General features: G+C 37.0%; 1 long non-coding RNA gene across 1 annotated transcript; it reads right to left on the bottom strand.

The window, feature by feature from the left end:
• Positions 1-4651: 4651 nt before the first annotated feature.
• Positions 4652-6989, bottom strand: LOC135081248 (uncharacterized). Its single transcript, XR_010259159.1, has 3 exons — positions 6069-6989; positions 5831-5969; positions 4652-5740 (listed from the first exon to the last, which is right to left on the bottom strand). It is a non-coding gene; the product is annotated as an uncharacterized LOC135081248 (long non-coding RNA).
• Positions 6990-15787: the final 8798 nt, after the last annotated feature.

Here is a 15787-nt window from a genome sequence, read left to right as displayed (position 1 = left end):
TGATTTCAGGGTTCATTTCTTTAGCAAGTTTTATAACAGGTGTCAAATGAGCCCAAATGGCATTTGGCTCGTAGCAATTGGAATCAAAAACAGATACGAATGATTGCGATTGTTGTTTCCAGAATATTACGCCACAGTGTAAAGTAATCGTGTTCTTGGAGGCATTGATTGGACCTGTGTTCGCTATATTTACAGTTAAAAATACATTACAGTTTAGCTGTAAATACTTTTGCCAGATTTTTCATACTGATGGGTTACCCTAGCCTATTTATACCAGGTGATAGCAGAATCGGCTTTTTCTTCGTCATATAAAATACTTTGAGTGCAATTTTTACATTTATTGTTCATGCAGTTATAGAACGTAGTATCGCATGCGACAGTGTTCAAGAGCTCCTTTATATTACTGTAAGAGATGACGCCTTTTGATTTCAGTGCATTATTTGTATTCGAAATTACTATGTTTTATACATAAACAGGTTTCTCTTTTATTTATACTTGGAGACAAAACATAATAAGGCTTGTATCTGTAAAAAGTTGTAAAGCCAGCTGATCCACCGTCTTTTCTATAAATTTCGTATATATTTTTCAGTGTGTCAACTAAATACCTAATTTGTGATTTTTGTTTATCTTTGGTTCTGGTTTCTTTCATACCAGCTGTACTTTTGCTAATATCATCTCTCAAATAAAAATTCACTATTTTTTCCTGAATTTTCGATTTTCATACAAAATAAATTTTATAAAATCCGATTTGTATGAAAAATAAAATTATTAAAATGAAGATATCAATTTTCTGACTTCACCATACCATTTATATGACCATGTTAACATGGGCTAGTGTCGGCTCATATTATACCCATTTACCTAACACCCTGTAGATAACTAAACCTATTTTAAGCCTTTGTTTAAAATACCTAAAGATCGTTACACAGTTTTTTGTAATTAACAAATAAACAAAGGCTTAAAAAGTGTCTCCTTTTTCCATATTTTGTGCTTTTTTGTTCAACACTATATCACTAAAAACACATACCTACGGGTAATACGTTACATTAATATCAATATTATAAAAATATTGTCATTAGAAGGACAGGCAGGGAGCCTGGTGAACCGGCCTTTAGAATTCCATTACGTCACTTATAAGTTCCATTCATGAGACGGTAGCGTAATGGAAGTAACGTAACCACGTCAATATTTTTTCAAAACGTATTAACGAATAAATTATGAAACTACTGTTGATTCTAACTTAACATTTTATACAACAATAAATCAACAAATTTAATACACAATAGAGTCAAACTCATATTGTTAACTTACCTGGGAAAATATGGATTCGTTGGTGGAATATTTTTTTAACACTGCCGAGAGCGACCACTTCTATTACGATTTCTTGGCAAACTGGCTGTCAAAAACTAAACATGGCCGTTTTACGTTACGTTTTTGCTGAATTCTAAAGAATTCGACTGTAGATGTCTGCTAGAAGAAAAGCATATAAATCGACACATTGCACAAGGACGCCAAAAATGTAACAAATCAAAATCAAATCAAAATTCGTTTATTTGTGGAACATAGGTCAATTACACATTAAAGGTGTTAAAAATTAAGTAAAATTAATGTAGATAAAAAGAATGATTCGCGTGCCAAATCCATAATCGTACAGTGCATCACCGACAAACATTAGATCTGGTGAAAGCTGCAAAAACAACAAAATAAATGTTTGCCATTTTGTGTTCTATTTTCGAGAGAAAGAAAAATCAATCGTAAGCCGAATAAGGAAAAACTTCCTAACCCTAAAACTGCAAAACAATGAAAAATTGGAGGAATATTTCCTGAAATTCGAGTCAATAATCAGAGAATTAGAGAATGCAGACAAGAAACTTGATAAAGATGAGAAAATTACATATCTTTTGTTGGGACTTACTGAAAAATATAACACTGGTAACGGCACTGGATACAATGAATGAAAAGTTGACATTAGATTTTGTGAAAGGAAGATTACTGGATGAGGAACTAAGGAGTGCAGGACAGGATGAGCAAAACCAATAATTCCATCAGATGGCATTCAAAACCAATACAATTGTAATAATTTTAGAATTTATATTGTATTTTATACGATTATTGGTTACTTTTAAATAGTTATTGCAACAATTTTAGTATTTGTATTGTATTTTAGAAGAACCCAAAAAGCCATTATTAAATTAAAATACTTTATTTGATTACTTCCTAGGCATTTTGCAGACATTAAAATGATTTTAGAATTTATTTTGTATTACATCCAATTATTTCACATTTATTATTTAATTTAATTATTTTAGATTATTATTGTATACATTTTAGTATTTTAAAAATTAAAAAACAGCTAATTATGAAATAAGTATTGCATTTGACTAGTTCCGGGGCATGCCGTCGATAAGTCGTTTTGAACCGGTCGACTTTCACTGATGGAAGGGGAAGTTACCTTATCGCTGGCATGCCGCTGGACAGTCAGTTCGATTTGAGCGTCCAAAGCAAGAGGTACTATTAAGATGACGTCATAATGTCGGAATTGTGTAAATCAGTGGTGCTGAAATACAAGTTAGAACAACCTACAAGAGTGTTTCATTTCAACTCAGAAGTGGTACGTGATCTACAGCTCATAAGGTACGTTTTTATTTATCTGGTTAAAAAAGTAATTGATTTTAAAAGTTTAAGTAGAAAAACGTATGAATATTTCGTTTAATGCATGAAATAGTTATTTTTAAAACGGGGCTAGACGCGCCTCCAGTTTATCAGGCTAGATGCGCCTTAGACTATGACTAAGACTATGACTATGACTATGACCATGACTAAGACTTAGTATAACGAGGCTAAACGCGCCTCCAGTTTATCAGGCTAGATACGCCTTAGACTATGACTAAGACTATGACTATGACTATGACCATGACTAAGACTTAGTATAACGAGGCTAGACGCGCCTCCAGTTTATCAGGCTAGATACGCCTTAGACTATGACTAAGACTATCACTATGACTATGACCATGACTAAGACTTAGTATAACGAGGCTAGACGCGCCTCCAGTTTATCAGGCTAGATACGCCTTAGACTATGACTAAGACTATGACTATGACTAAGACTTAGTATAACGAGGCTAGACGCGCCTCCAGTTTATCAGGCCAGATACGCCTTAGACTATGACTAAGACTATGACTATGACTATGACCATGACTGACTTAGTATATCGAGGCTAGACGTGCCTCCAGTTTATCAGGCTAGATGCCCCATTGACTATGACTAAGTAGGAGACATGTAGAGGCTCCTTAAGAACAAAATATTCGACCATTTGTAAGTACTATTAATTAGACTAAACGAATAAAGATATTTTGACTTTTGGCTTTGACTATAACTATGACTATGACTTAGTATAACGAGGCTAGATACTCCTCCAGTTTATCAGGCTAGATGCGCTTTTGAATATGACTAAATATAACGAGGCTAGACGCGCCTCCAGTTTATTAGGCTAGATGTGCCTTGGACTATGACTATGACTTAGTATGACGAGGCTACACGTGCCTCCAGTTTATCAGGCTAGATGCGCCTTAAGGGCCCCATTGTTTAGGATGTCTCTAGAATAAAAAAAACCTTCTATTGCTGACATAACAAGGAAGCCGTCCAGTTGTCACATATGAGTTGTGTGTGTAGGTCGCACTGAATAAAATACAAATATAAATACAAAATCTTTATTTGTGATGCATAAGTATAATAGAAACATGTCACAATGGTATTTTACTACACTTTGCTCAGGGAGCATAATATTAATTGTCAAACAAAAGATTTTGAGATTTAGATTTTTGGAAAAGAAATAAATCAAACTTTGCTTAATATAACATGAACATAGCTTCCATATGATGTTGAGTTGATGCTGGTCAGACACAGTTTATTTCGTCGAGTACTTTATTTCACAGTTGAGTACAACGACGGCTGAAGATGGAGCTCGTATACCGCCAGGGACACCCGTCAGCTGACGATGAAATAAGCGTGCTAAGCGGACGAAGTTGTCGTCGTCGTCCAGTAAGAAGGCGCCACCACGATCGTCTTCTATGGGGCCAAGGTTGAAGAAAAATACGCGAAGGAGCTCATCTTCTTCCAGCTCTACTGAAAGAGCACTCATGAGGTTCGCAAAATTTCTGATAGACTCTAGTGAAGAAAAGTATTTTTTTTATTGGTAGTTTTTTATTGCGCACACATTATTACGCATACCTACAGTAAAATGGGAATATTATTAGCTTATGTAGTAAATCTTTAATAGTAATAATTAAAGGAACTAATAAATTATTCGATTATAACGTAAAAGGAACGTTAAAGTAAATGTGCTATAAAAATATATTTTTTTTTTAAATATTTTTACACAAGTAAAGTGAATTAATTAATGATTCGTTTATTTTCAAATTGTCATCGGTTCGGACTTTCGGTAGGTTCTTTTGCCAAGTACAATATCTTGTCTATCTATAATTCCACTTCAAAAACATATTTCGAATTATTCTGACCTCTGATTACATTAGTCTGACCTAGATAGGTACTTTCTAGGTGAATTAAGCTTTCTCTTCTAATTTAGTTTTCTCAAAGAACTACATCAGTTAGCAACCTCAAATAAACACAATATTATATTACTGTAGGGGCCAAGTGTCATTGATGTTGTTGCTCGACTTCTCGCGCGCCTTTGACACAATCAGCATTCCTCTTCTTCTCTCAAAGATGAGTTACTATGGTCTTCATATCACTGCTGTAAAATGGTTCCACAGTTACCTCACACAAAGACATCAGTATGTTCAGCTAAAGCAAAAGGATGGTACTACGTTGGAATCGACACTGAAACCAGTAATCCGCGGAGTCCCTCAAGGATCAATATTAGGCCCTATCTTATACATTTTATACAGTGCAGATATAACGGGAACTATAAGACACTGCCATCATCATTTATATGCAGATGACTTGCAGTTGTACCTGCCATTCCCACCGTCAGACCATGCCGATGGAGTGACCAGGGTGAACAACGACTTGCGGAGCATCTCAGAGTGGTGCAAGAATAACTGCCTGGTGATAAACCCCAAAAAATCAAAACTTATGCTTTTTGGAACTGCTAAAAATATAAAAAAACTAAGTACTATAGCCCTCAATGTTTTTATAAATGGAGAGCCCATTGAGAGAGTGGTGGAAGCAAGGAACCTGGGCATAGTTTTTGACAGCCACCTTCGTTTCGAGAGCCATATCAGTGAGTGTGTTAGGAGCTGCTTTTATCGGCTGAAAGTGCTGTACAGGCTTAGACCATATATTAGTGAGAAACTCAGAATATTACTTTGTGAATCTCTTGTACTGTCCAAACTAAACTACTGTGACACAGTGTATGGTCCATGCCTACTCGCCAGGTCAGCGAAACTGCTTCAAAGAGTTCAGAATGCATGTGCGCGTTTCTGTTTTACTGTGCCGCCACGCACACATATTACCCCCTTCTTAAACTCTGCAGGCCTTATTAAAATGGAGGCGCGCAGGAGGTTGCATCTCGCCACTATGTTGTTTGGCATTATTGTAGCAGCAAAGCCCAAATATCTGTATGATAAGTTGGAGTGGGCTGATGGTCATAGAAAGTATCCGAAACGAGCATGCACCCACATTTTCTCCACGCCGAGGCATCGAACAGTCGCATTTCGTGGCTCCTTCAGGTTCGCTGCGACGCGTTGTTGGAACGATCTCCCCCCGCCGATTCGTGCCCTGGAAGTAAAACACACATTTAAAACACACGTCAAAAAACATCTCTTGGATCTTCAAAGAATATGAATCTGAATCTGGAAGTTTACCTACCTACAGTGTATGCACGTAACATGTACACGGGTTACATGGTTTCGTCCCAGCATGGGTGCCTAGCGACCCATCTCGCTTTAGTGTGATGGTGCTATGGTGGTTGCTTCCTCAACATATTATCATCACTGGACCTGGAAGACTAAAGCACAATGCATCATTTTACACATACCATCTACGTACGGATTAGAGAGAGGCTAAATGTGGAACGGAGAGAGGAGGATTAATGAGCGTAGCTTACCATCAAAGTCGTTGATCTTTCGAACTGCCAGAGCGTCATCTTTGTCGCAGCGAAAACACTACCACAAAACACACACCCATGGTATCCTCACGACAAGTACGCCTCTCCTCTGTTTATTTGTTGCTTGGTGGTATTTTAGCGGTGATTACGTGGCACTTATGTATGGCGTGATTGGAGCGAAGTGGCATGGCTGGCTGGCGGCGGTCAGAGAGAAATTTTAATCATACGACGGTGTTTTGTTTTTATTCATTCCACAGATCACTATATTTATGTATGGACCCAACCGTGACCTATCCGTGGCGTTGGCGGCGGGGCGCCACCATCAATGCCGGATCGCTGGTTCCAATTTTTGACTATTAAAAACTATAGAGTTAAACGATGGTGGCGCCCCTCTGTCGGTGCATCTGGTGGGACGGTTTCGGTTTGGTTTATGGCAGGCTATTCAATGATCATTTTTAATGTCTCGGACACTTTTTACTTTTTTTTTGTTTTTTTTTTTTTTCCTTTCTTCTTAATCTTTGGCAATGGACTCTGCAACACAAAGATAGTGTTATGTCGCGACGATTGGATTGGACTTATGGTCATGGCCACCCTGATTTGTCGTAGATTGCATAAATGTTGGTTTTGTTGATTTGTTGTTTTGTTTTTATTATTTTTTATTTGATTTTTGTGTTTGTTTTTTATGGGTACTTTTTTGCCGCCCCCTTATTGCGTGTTCCCGCCGACGGACAGGTACTTTACGGAGTGCTTCTCCTTCGGCGGTAGGGCGCAGCAACGTCAAGGGACCCGCTGAAAATCGGTGTCGAGGCATGCCCATGGCATGCCCCGATTAATGCTGAGCGGGCCCCTATTTGACAGCAGGGCACAATGTTTATCTTCTTTATGTAATTTATGTAAATGTGATGTCGCTCTGTTTCGTCAAATAAAACATTTTTTACTTTTTTTACTTTTTTACTTTTACTGTAAGAAGTCATAAAAAAAAACGTCATGCAATTTGTAACTATAAAAAGAACTTAGTATCTACCTGTACCAAGGTTTAATAGATAGGTTATGTTAGGTTAGGGTCACTTTAATTCATTTTTTTTGGTAGAGCAAAAGATATGAAACGTCAAGGTTCCATAAGAGCAGAAGTTTAAAGTTGTTTTTTTTAGTAGTCTTTCATTTTTTTATGACAATTTTTGTGAGCGCTATTATAATAGCTAATGCAAATAAGAGAATTTTGTCTTTGACTTAAGTTAATTGGCTTAGCTAAGAGAACTACGGACGTCTGTTAGAGGAAATTTTGAATCCTACTACTTGAAAGGATGAACAGTTTACGTAATTATTTTAATGACAGAAAAAGAAAAAATCTATGAGACTGTTTTGGTAAATGAAAAATCCTTTTAAATGTTGGTAGTGAGTGCACTTGTTGACGCAAAACCGATGCTGAAACTAAGTATAGTTTGGCGGATCATTTCAATATCAATTCCAATTGTAAAAGTTGTGGTCAATCATCAGTCATACCTCTGTGTATAGAGCTAATATAAACAAAAATGTTGATGAGATTGACGCTGTTATAGAAGTGTTAGTGATTGATGATGTATAAGCAGACTTCACTGACAATAGACGATTTGACACCATTCCCCATTAATTAGATATTACAATTTATTAGAGACATTCTGATCTTGAAAACTTAATTAATCTGAAATGACCTGTAAATTACCATTTTTGGTCGCATTGTAATTAAGAAAAGTAGTTTGATTAAATTCACAAAATAGTGACGTCACTTGCTTGTCGTGCCATACAAAATCTATGGGAGTTTGATGTAACAGTTTTTAAAAGTACGTCAATTGACTGGTGGTGTCAACACGTCTATTGGTCAAAACTTCACGCAACTGCAATTTCTCACGGTTTTGAATACTGACATTCTATAAAATTCCTGGTCAGAATATTTTCGAGAGTCACGAAAATGACGGACACAAGTGAATACCAGTTAACATAAATTTCTAGTTTTACAGAGGATAGTTTCTGGTGTTTAGAGTTGCCTTTCAATTTAAATTTTTAAAATAACTTGACACCTGGCGAGCTTAAGGCCGTGGGTTCGATTCCCGCCTTAGGCGGTTCTATATTTTCAAGTGAAAAAAAATATATACAGGGGATGTTTAGATAAACTAATATTTTATAATGCGAATAGCTTTCCGCCGAGGGTTCGCCCGCGTGGAATTTTGTTTGTCACAGTTGTTTGTTTTGTATGTCCTTCCCCGGGACGCAATCTCTATGCCAAATTTCATCAAAATCGGTTCAGTGGTTTAAGAGTGAAAGCAAGTATACAGAGTTACTTTCGCATTTATAATATTAATATAAATTGAACTGGGGGCCAAGTACCGGGTGTTTAAAAGAGCCTTTTTAATTCACAACGGCAAAGGTGAAATCGTTTTTAGTAATTTGTCGCCTAGTCCAATAACACTTAAAGCAAATGTTTTAATAGCTATTTCAATGCTTTTTGGAGCATGTCCAATATGTCATGTAAATCGAATTGTAAAAGACCCCTCGGCTATGGATACGAATACGATACGGATTAGTTAGATAAGCTTTATACTCTTTTGTGAAATTATCGCGATTGTATTGCTATAAATCTGACTGAGATAGGACGTATACGTGCAGTCTTTGATGTCAGGATGAAAAATAATGTGCAAATACCACCATTACCACTTATCTCATTACAAAAGGGAAAAGGGTTCAGAAATCCATAGATGACTAACTTGATCCATAGCTGCTTATCAATATTATTCAGAACTCTAAATCATATTTAAGTCAGATCTTGATGATAAAGAGAAAAGTCTTCAAAGTTCTGTAGCAGTCACTTATTACTTTTGTCGACCCACAGACGACCCCTGAGGAAAGACATCTTCAATGAAAGACAACTTCCATGAGTTAGAGACACTAGCTGTGGTGTGTGTGCTAAAAAAAAGGTGTATATCTTTTAGGACTTAAAAGTTTCTACTGGTTATGCTGCCTTAAGAACCACGTTAAAAAAAAAAAGAGAAAAAAATTTTAGTTCCGCGAATAGTCCAAATACCAAAATTTAGTCATAGAATCTGACGACAACCCATCCAAACATCATAATCTCTTCAAATAGCAGATACAGTAAGGTTGATACCAAATTATTTTTAGTGGTCCCACGTACAGCTAGATGGCAAATATGTTGCGCTAATCGTGATGAAATCGAGCATCACAGACATTCAGAAACGCATAATAAGAACACTGTAATTGTACCTACCTATTGGTTTCAAAAACTTGGAAAATTTGTAGAGAAGAAAATTATGTTAAGGCCTTAGAAATACATAATTCTGACGAAAGTACCTTTAGTGTTAATCATAAATTGTGACCATAATTCATTATTTGCCAGATTACGGTTACAAATGGATATAATTGGATATAATATTAACGTTTTGACATGTTCTTATAAACTTACTAACTTTCACATGGCAGTCATGGCAAGATACACTGTAATTAAATTGATTATGTACTAACATCTAATGGACGTGTATTTATGTGAAATAAAAATTTGGATTTAAAAAGAGAAGTTTCCAATATATTCGATATGAGAAGTTTTGAGAAAATTATAAAGTAAAACGATTAATATCTGAATTTCATGCAAATATCCGTTAATGGTTATAAAATAAGTCATTACGAATAATATAGATTAGGTGAAAATGTATAAGTACCTACAAGATTTTTCTCCGTTTCTTAACATTTGTTACTGGTTTAATATGAAGAACATAGTTTCTAAAATGCATTATTAATGTTAAAACACTTGTTAACAAGTTGTCATAGAATTGTTTATCATTCTACTATAATATATGCTCCATATTGTTTTGAAAAGTAATATTAATGATTTTAGAATAAATCCTTATTAGACGTGAATGCCGGGAGGCATCACGGTGTCGGATGGCCGAATGTAATAATTTTAGAATTTATATTGTATTTTATACGATTATTGGTTACTTTTAAATAGTTATTGCAACAATTTTAGTATTTGTATTGTATTTTAGAAGAACCCAAAAAGCCATTATTAAATTAAAATACTTTATTTGATTACTTCCTAGGCATTTTGCAGACATTAGAATGATTTTAGAATTTATTTTGTATTACATCCAATTATTTCACATTTATTATTTAATTTAATTATTTTAGATTATTATTGTATACATTTTAGTATTTTAAAAATTAAAAAACAGCTAATTATGAAATAAGTATTGCATTTGACTAGTTCCGGGGCATGCCGTCGATAAGTCGTTTTGAACCGGTCGACTTTCACTGATGGAAGGGGAAGTTACCTTATCGCTGGCATGCCGCTGGACAGTCAGTTCGATTTGAGCGTCCAAAGCAAGAGGTACTATTAAGATGACGTCATAATGTCGGAATTGTGTAAATCAGTGGTGCTGAAATACAAGTTAGAACAACCTACAAGAGTGTTTCATTTCACAATAATATGTTACAAATGTAAAAAGAAAGGCCATAAGAGCTTCGAATGTCAATCCAATGCAGCGAGAACAACAATTGGTAATTTCTGAAGAAGAGGAGGAGATAGTGAATGTACCCTACAGATAATTAATTGGAAGCCTTTGTCTACTCACGGACATTGCCCGCGGGCGGCGTGACAGGAGGGAGCGGCGAGCGTTCGGCGAACGAACGAGCAATGTTCGGTTCGCGAGCGAACATCTAGGAAGACGATCCTGACACACTCTCTTCAACGACTTTGCACTAAACGGTCTCGATATTATTGTAAATTTATACCGAATAGATAATTAATTTCATACAGTCCACTCTTTTCATTTATAAACTTTCACTACACTCACTATCGAAGTAACAGCCTTACTAACCTTTCAGTGAAAAGTAGACCGGATATCACCTATCTATGCAACTTCTTTCTTGGTAGATATCTACCTGGACAAACCTACATACATCACAATTAACAAAGCAAAAAAAGCGGGATCCTTACCTGCCAAAGTTTCAAGTTTAATAATTTCATCTAGTAGCTTTAGGAATAATTTAGAAGATTTACTGAGTCGATGATTCTTCTCAGCACTTGCCAAATGTTGGTCTCGAAGCGCAGGCAGGGTAAATAGATTATGAGACATGTAGAGGCTCCTTAAGAGCAAAATATTTGATAATTTGTAATTACTATTTATTAGTCTACTATACAAATAAAGAAATTTTGACAACCGTAAAATGGGGTGAAAAGGGTTAACCCCCCAGGGGTTAATAGGGTAGGAACTGTTTTTTTTCTTTGCTGGCTTTTAGTGTGCCTACTGTAAGGTCAAACTATGGTCTATCTATCTATAGTATGACCGGTTAAATGAGTCCTCGCCTGCGGAACGCGGGGACGCAGGGGCGTGACGAAAACGGGGACCGTACGGGGTGCGGGCGCATTCTTGTCAAAATTCATTTCGCTGCCGATGCGGCTAGCGATCGCTTGTGTTATTGGTTACGGACGCGGACGCTTTGTGATGGCTATACATGAGATTACACCTTTTTAAGATGAGTCGAAAGATTTTCGGACATAAAATTAATAGTCAGTGCAAGCAAATAGCTTTTTTTTTATTCACAACGAGGAAGCTTTTAACGTTTATGAATATTTTAGAAGAAAAAAACTGGATCGAAATTCTGATGAATATCAACAAGATATACCGTTAAAAAAACCGTGGCAAACGTTACTGGACTATCGGAAAAGACTGTATCCAGAATTGTACAACAAGGAAAATTATTAAAAGACCATGAAAAATTTTAATCACCGAAGAAATTGAAACAAAGCCGTAGGAAAAGGCTGGAAGTAAATAATTTCAAAAAGGCGTGGTAAGAAGTTACTCGGTATTACATAATTTAAAAAAACCATCTCTGAAATCCTTGAAGGCAACCCTTAGAGAAGACAATGTATTATACTGCGGCAGAGAATAAGGTACTTAACAAAGGACTTACATAAGTCAGGACTGACAAGCCGATAAAGCTAATAACATATTATTATACAGATGCAGACTGGGGAAAAAGTGTGAGTGGATCTGTAACTTATTTTTGGTAAGAATTTAACATCTTGGTCATCAAAAAAGCAATGTACCGTCTCACTATCATCTGCAGAGGCCGAGTACAAAGCAGCAGCTTCAGTCACAACAGAGAGCTCATCTATCCAACTAAAAGGTATATTAAGTAACTTTTACAATCATATTTTTGAAACCTTAATTTTGACTGATAATAGAGTGCTATAAAAATAATAACTAACCCTTAGACTGCGGAATATAAATAACTGTCATGGCGCCGACTGCGGGGCTCCCGGCGGGTCGGCCGCCACTTGAGCGACTCGGGTTACAAAAACAATGATTTCTCAGAAACTACTGAGAGTTTGAGCATGTTGTTTATATCACCGAGTTCGACTTGAAACAACCAATACTAAGTTTTACCAACTACAAACACTTATTTTAAGAATTATAACCATAAGACTAGGACCCTTGAAAACCAGTGCAAAAATAGGCCTCAGATATCTTTGTACTTTAAACACTATTATGAGGCACTTTCTAGAAATGTTATTACAAATTCTATAATTTGAATAACTTGTCATATTAGATTCATTAAAACTACCACCAGTTTTCAAAGAAAAATATTTCAAAACACACTTACAAAAAAGTACAATTTTACTACAAAAAAATTCCAAGGTGGGCTAACATAATATGGATATGCATTTTGGATGACTAATTCAGATACTTAGTATACCATTGAGGATACTCCACCGACAAGTGGCACCCAATTAAATGAAAGAAGAAGTATACCAAAGGTGGAAATTATATATTTTTTTTATTATTTTCGTAGGTACCTCCTACTTAATATTTTTTTAGGAAAATTATACAGGGCGTAAACCTAGAAGGTTGCAATATTCACAGATATCATTCTACTCATGAATACGAACCACTTTCATTATGGGACCACCTCAGAAATAGCGAAAAAAAATCAGCTGTTCCATACATTTCAGCCCAGTAGGTATTGCACTGTTGTATGAAACAGCTGATTTTTTTTCGCTATTTTCGAGATTTTTTTTACAAAATTTAGTGGAGTGCTGCAAAACAGGTGCCGAACTGCCGATGCAGACACTTTTCTCACACCCTGCACAGAAAAAGTGTGTCAGCTTTTTGCAAATTACGCATTTGCGTCGTAGACGGCTTTTGTTGGCACCGATCATATACTCCAGCAGGTAATGGGTTCGGGCGTTGAAGAAATTACCATCTGCCGGAAGAGGGACCCTTCTCGATGCCACATAGTGCCGGCTGAGCAGAGATCGTATGAGGTCTTTGCGGAAATGGCGTTGTTGCAGTTTGTATCCCGATTTTTTTGTGATAATAAAAGAGTTGAGAACAGACATGTTCAACAACCTCTTAAAAACTTCTTGTACCAGACTTTAGTTCGTTTGCGTTCAATGGGGAACATCGACAAAAGCTGATCTTTTTTGTCGACGCGCCCCATCATTACGTTGTAGTCTAAAATAACGCACGGTTTTACCCTCCCGTCGAACGTGCTGGTCCCTCCCGTGGAACGGCTGGTTGCCGTGGTATGTGGATATGGTTGCGACTCGATTTTCATTATGTCCACATCCCCGGACGTATACCTATCCGGTGAGCTGCGCATTGTGCGCTTGTGTAATTCGGTCAGCTCCTGGGGCACAAATTGCCGGTTGGTTCGTAGTGTCCCGACTACGTCAAATCCAAGTATTTTGAGCTGGCGAGCCAGACTCGGGGAGTTATAAAAATTACACTGGTCAACACATGTTTTTTTCCTTTATTTTTTTTTCTGTTATTGGGTATTTCTATGGCCCTGATTATGAAAAAAATACTGGGAGATCGCCAACAGCTTTACTTTTTAAAATATAGAGTTTTGTAACACGGCGCGCCCTTTTATTTACTTCGAGCGACCAGCGCCGAGCCTGCCACTACGTCACAGCGAGGTCTATGCGTACGCGCAGCCGGTTTACCCTGCCCCGAGACCCCGCTCGCCGCCGCGTGCGTCACACGCGCTCACCGGCTGGCTATAAAAGGCGTGCGAGCCGGCCTAGCAGACAGTTCGTCCGCGACGCTCCGCGCTTCCGTACCACGGAACACGATGCGCCCGCCGGATTGAACTCGCACACACCGCGATGGTAAGGTCTGCTTCCGTAACACGGAACTGACTGGACATCGCGTTGTATCGTCCCATGCACGCTTCCCGTGCCTACTAGATAGTTAATAGAAATAGTAACTGTTGTCTTGTAGTAGCTAAGTTAATTACGCTAATTAGAATTTGCTCATTGTTTACATTACATTCATGCTTAGCTCAAATGCATAATCCAATCCTGGTTTTATGACTTAGATAATATAATTATTCACGCTTCTTGCTATAAATTTATTAAGTGAATGCTATTGTACTAAATATGGCCCTAATGCATACGCCGATCCTAGTTTTATGCTTTGCACATGCTTTTGTTATGAACTTTATTAATTAGACGCAATTGTTTAGTTTTCAATTAAGTTTAGATCATATGCATAAACCGATCCTTGTTTTGTGTTCTAATTGAATTACTCACGCTTTTGTAATAAAGTTTATCAAGTAAATACAATTGTATAGCTTACTATTGGATCCGGCTCAAATGGATGGATGGCATATACCGATCCTCATGTTTCGCTTTGAATATTTAATTAGTCAATGCAATTAGTATTGCTTTGCTCATATGTACATGCCGATCCTAACTTTACTGTGATAATTTTGTTTCTACCGACTACTAGCTCCGTAATAGAGAGGTTGTCTGCTTTGATCGTGTAATTTAGTCATAGGTTGATTGGCAATAAACACGAGATAAAGCCCTATAAAATTGGTTTTGGTCATTTCTCTCTGTAGGTTGGTTCCCCTCTTACAATCTGGCGTCCCAACGCCCCCCCCCCCCCCCCCTTCTACAAATAGGGCGACCCAACGTGGCGCCTTCCTATACATTGGGCGACCCAACGCGGCGCCCTCTTACAGTTTTATTATTTTGACAAAAAATACCAAAAATAAATACATTGTGTTAATAAAATTTCTATTGCACACTAGCCAATGATCTTTTATATGATTTCCTTGAATAGGCAAGTTTAAGTAGACCTCGTTGCAAACTCCAGCAATGGTCTGCCATTCATATATGAGCACCACGCCCCTGATAACCTTCTCGCATTGTCAGAAAATTCCAATGAAAACTTTTATCCTGCTCCTCACTAAAATCACCCACATTTTGTGGAAATCGATGATAATTCGAGTACATGAAGTGTATTTTTATGCCCATGTTGCACCCTAGCTCTTGAAAGTTGGATAGCATGCTCTCAACAATCTCTTTTTGCTTAGGAAATTACTTATAACAAAAAAAAAACATTTTAAGCTTAGGACTAGACTTTACTCATTGATGTCTTAAAATTCACCAGTTGCCTAATGTGAGTCCCATCAAAAATTACCAGCTTTTAAGTTTTCTGTGCTTAATCCTGAAAAACTGCGTGAAAGAAAATTAAAACATTCGTCACTTTTGTCAAGCGCCTTCACAAACTGTTTCAAGATGCCGAGCTTAATATTAAGTGGTGGAAGTACGGTGATACGGTCTTGGCTAACTAAAGGAACGTTTATAAAATTGTTTGTATCAACTTTAGCTGAAGAGCTAAAAGTTGTGTGTGCGAGAAGGCGCCCTGGTCAAATTTTTT

This window comes from Ostrinia nubilalis, chromosome 19 (genome assembly GCF_963855985.1).
Source record: "Ostrinia nubilalis chromosome 19, ilOstNubi1.1, whole genome shotgun sequence".
In the NCBI taxonomy this organism is placed as follows: Eukaryota; Metazoa; Arthropoda; class Insecta; order Lepidoptera; family Crambidae; genus Ostrinia; species Ostrinia nubilalis.
The sequence above is the reverse complement of the archived record's forward strand: the minus strand, read 5'-3'. Positions and strand labels throughout refer to the sequence as shown.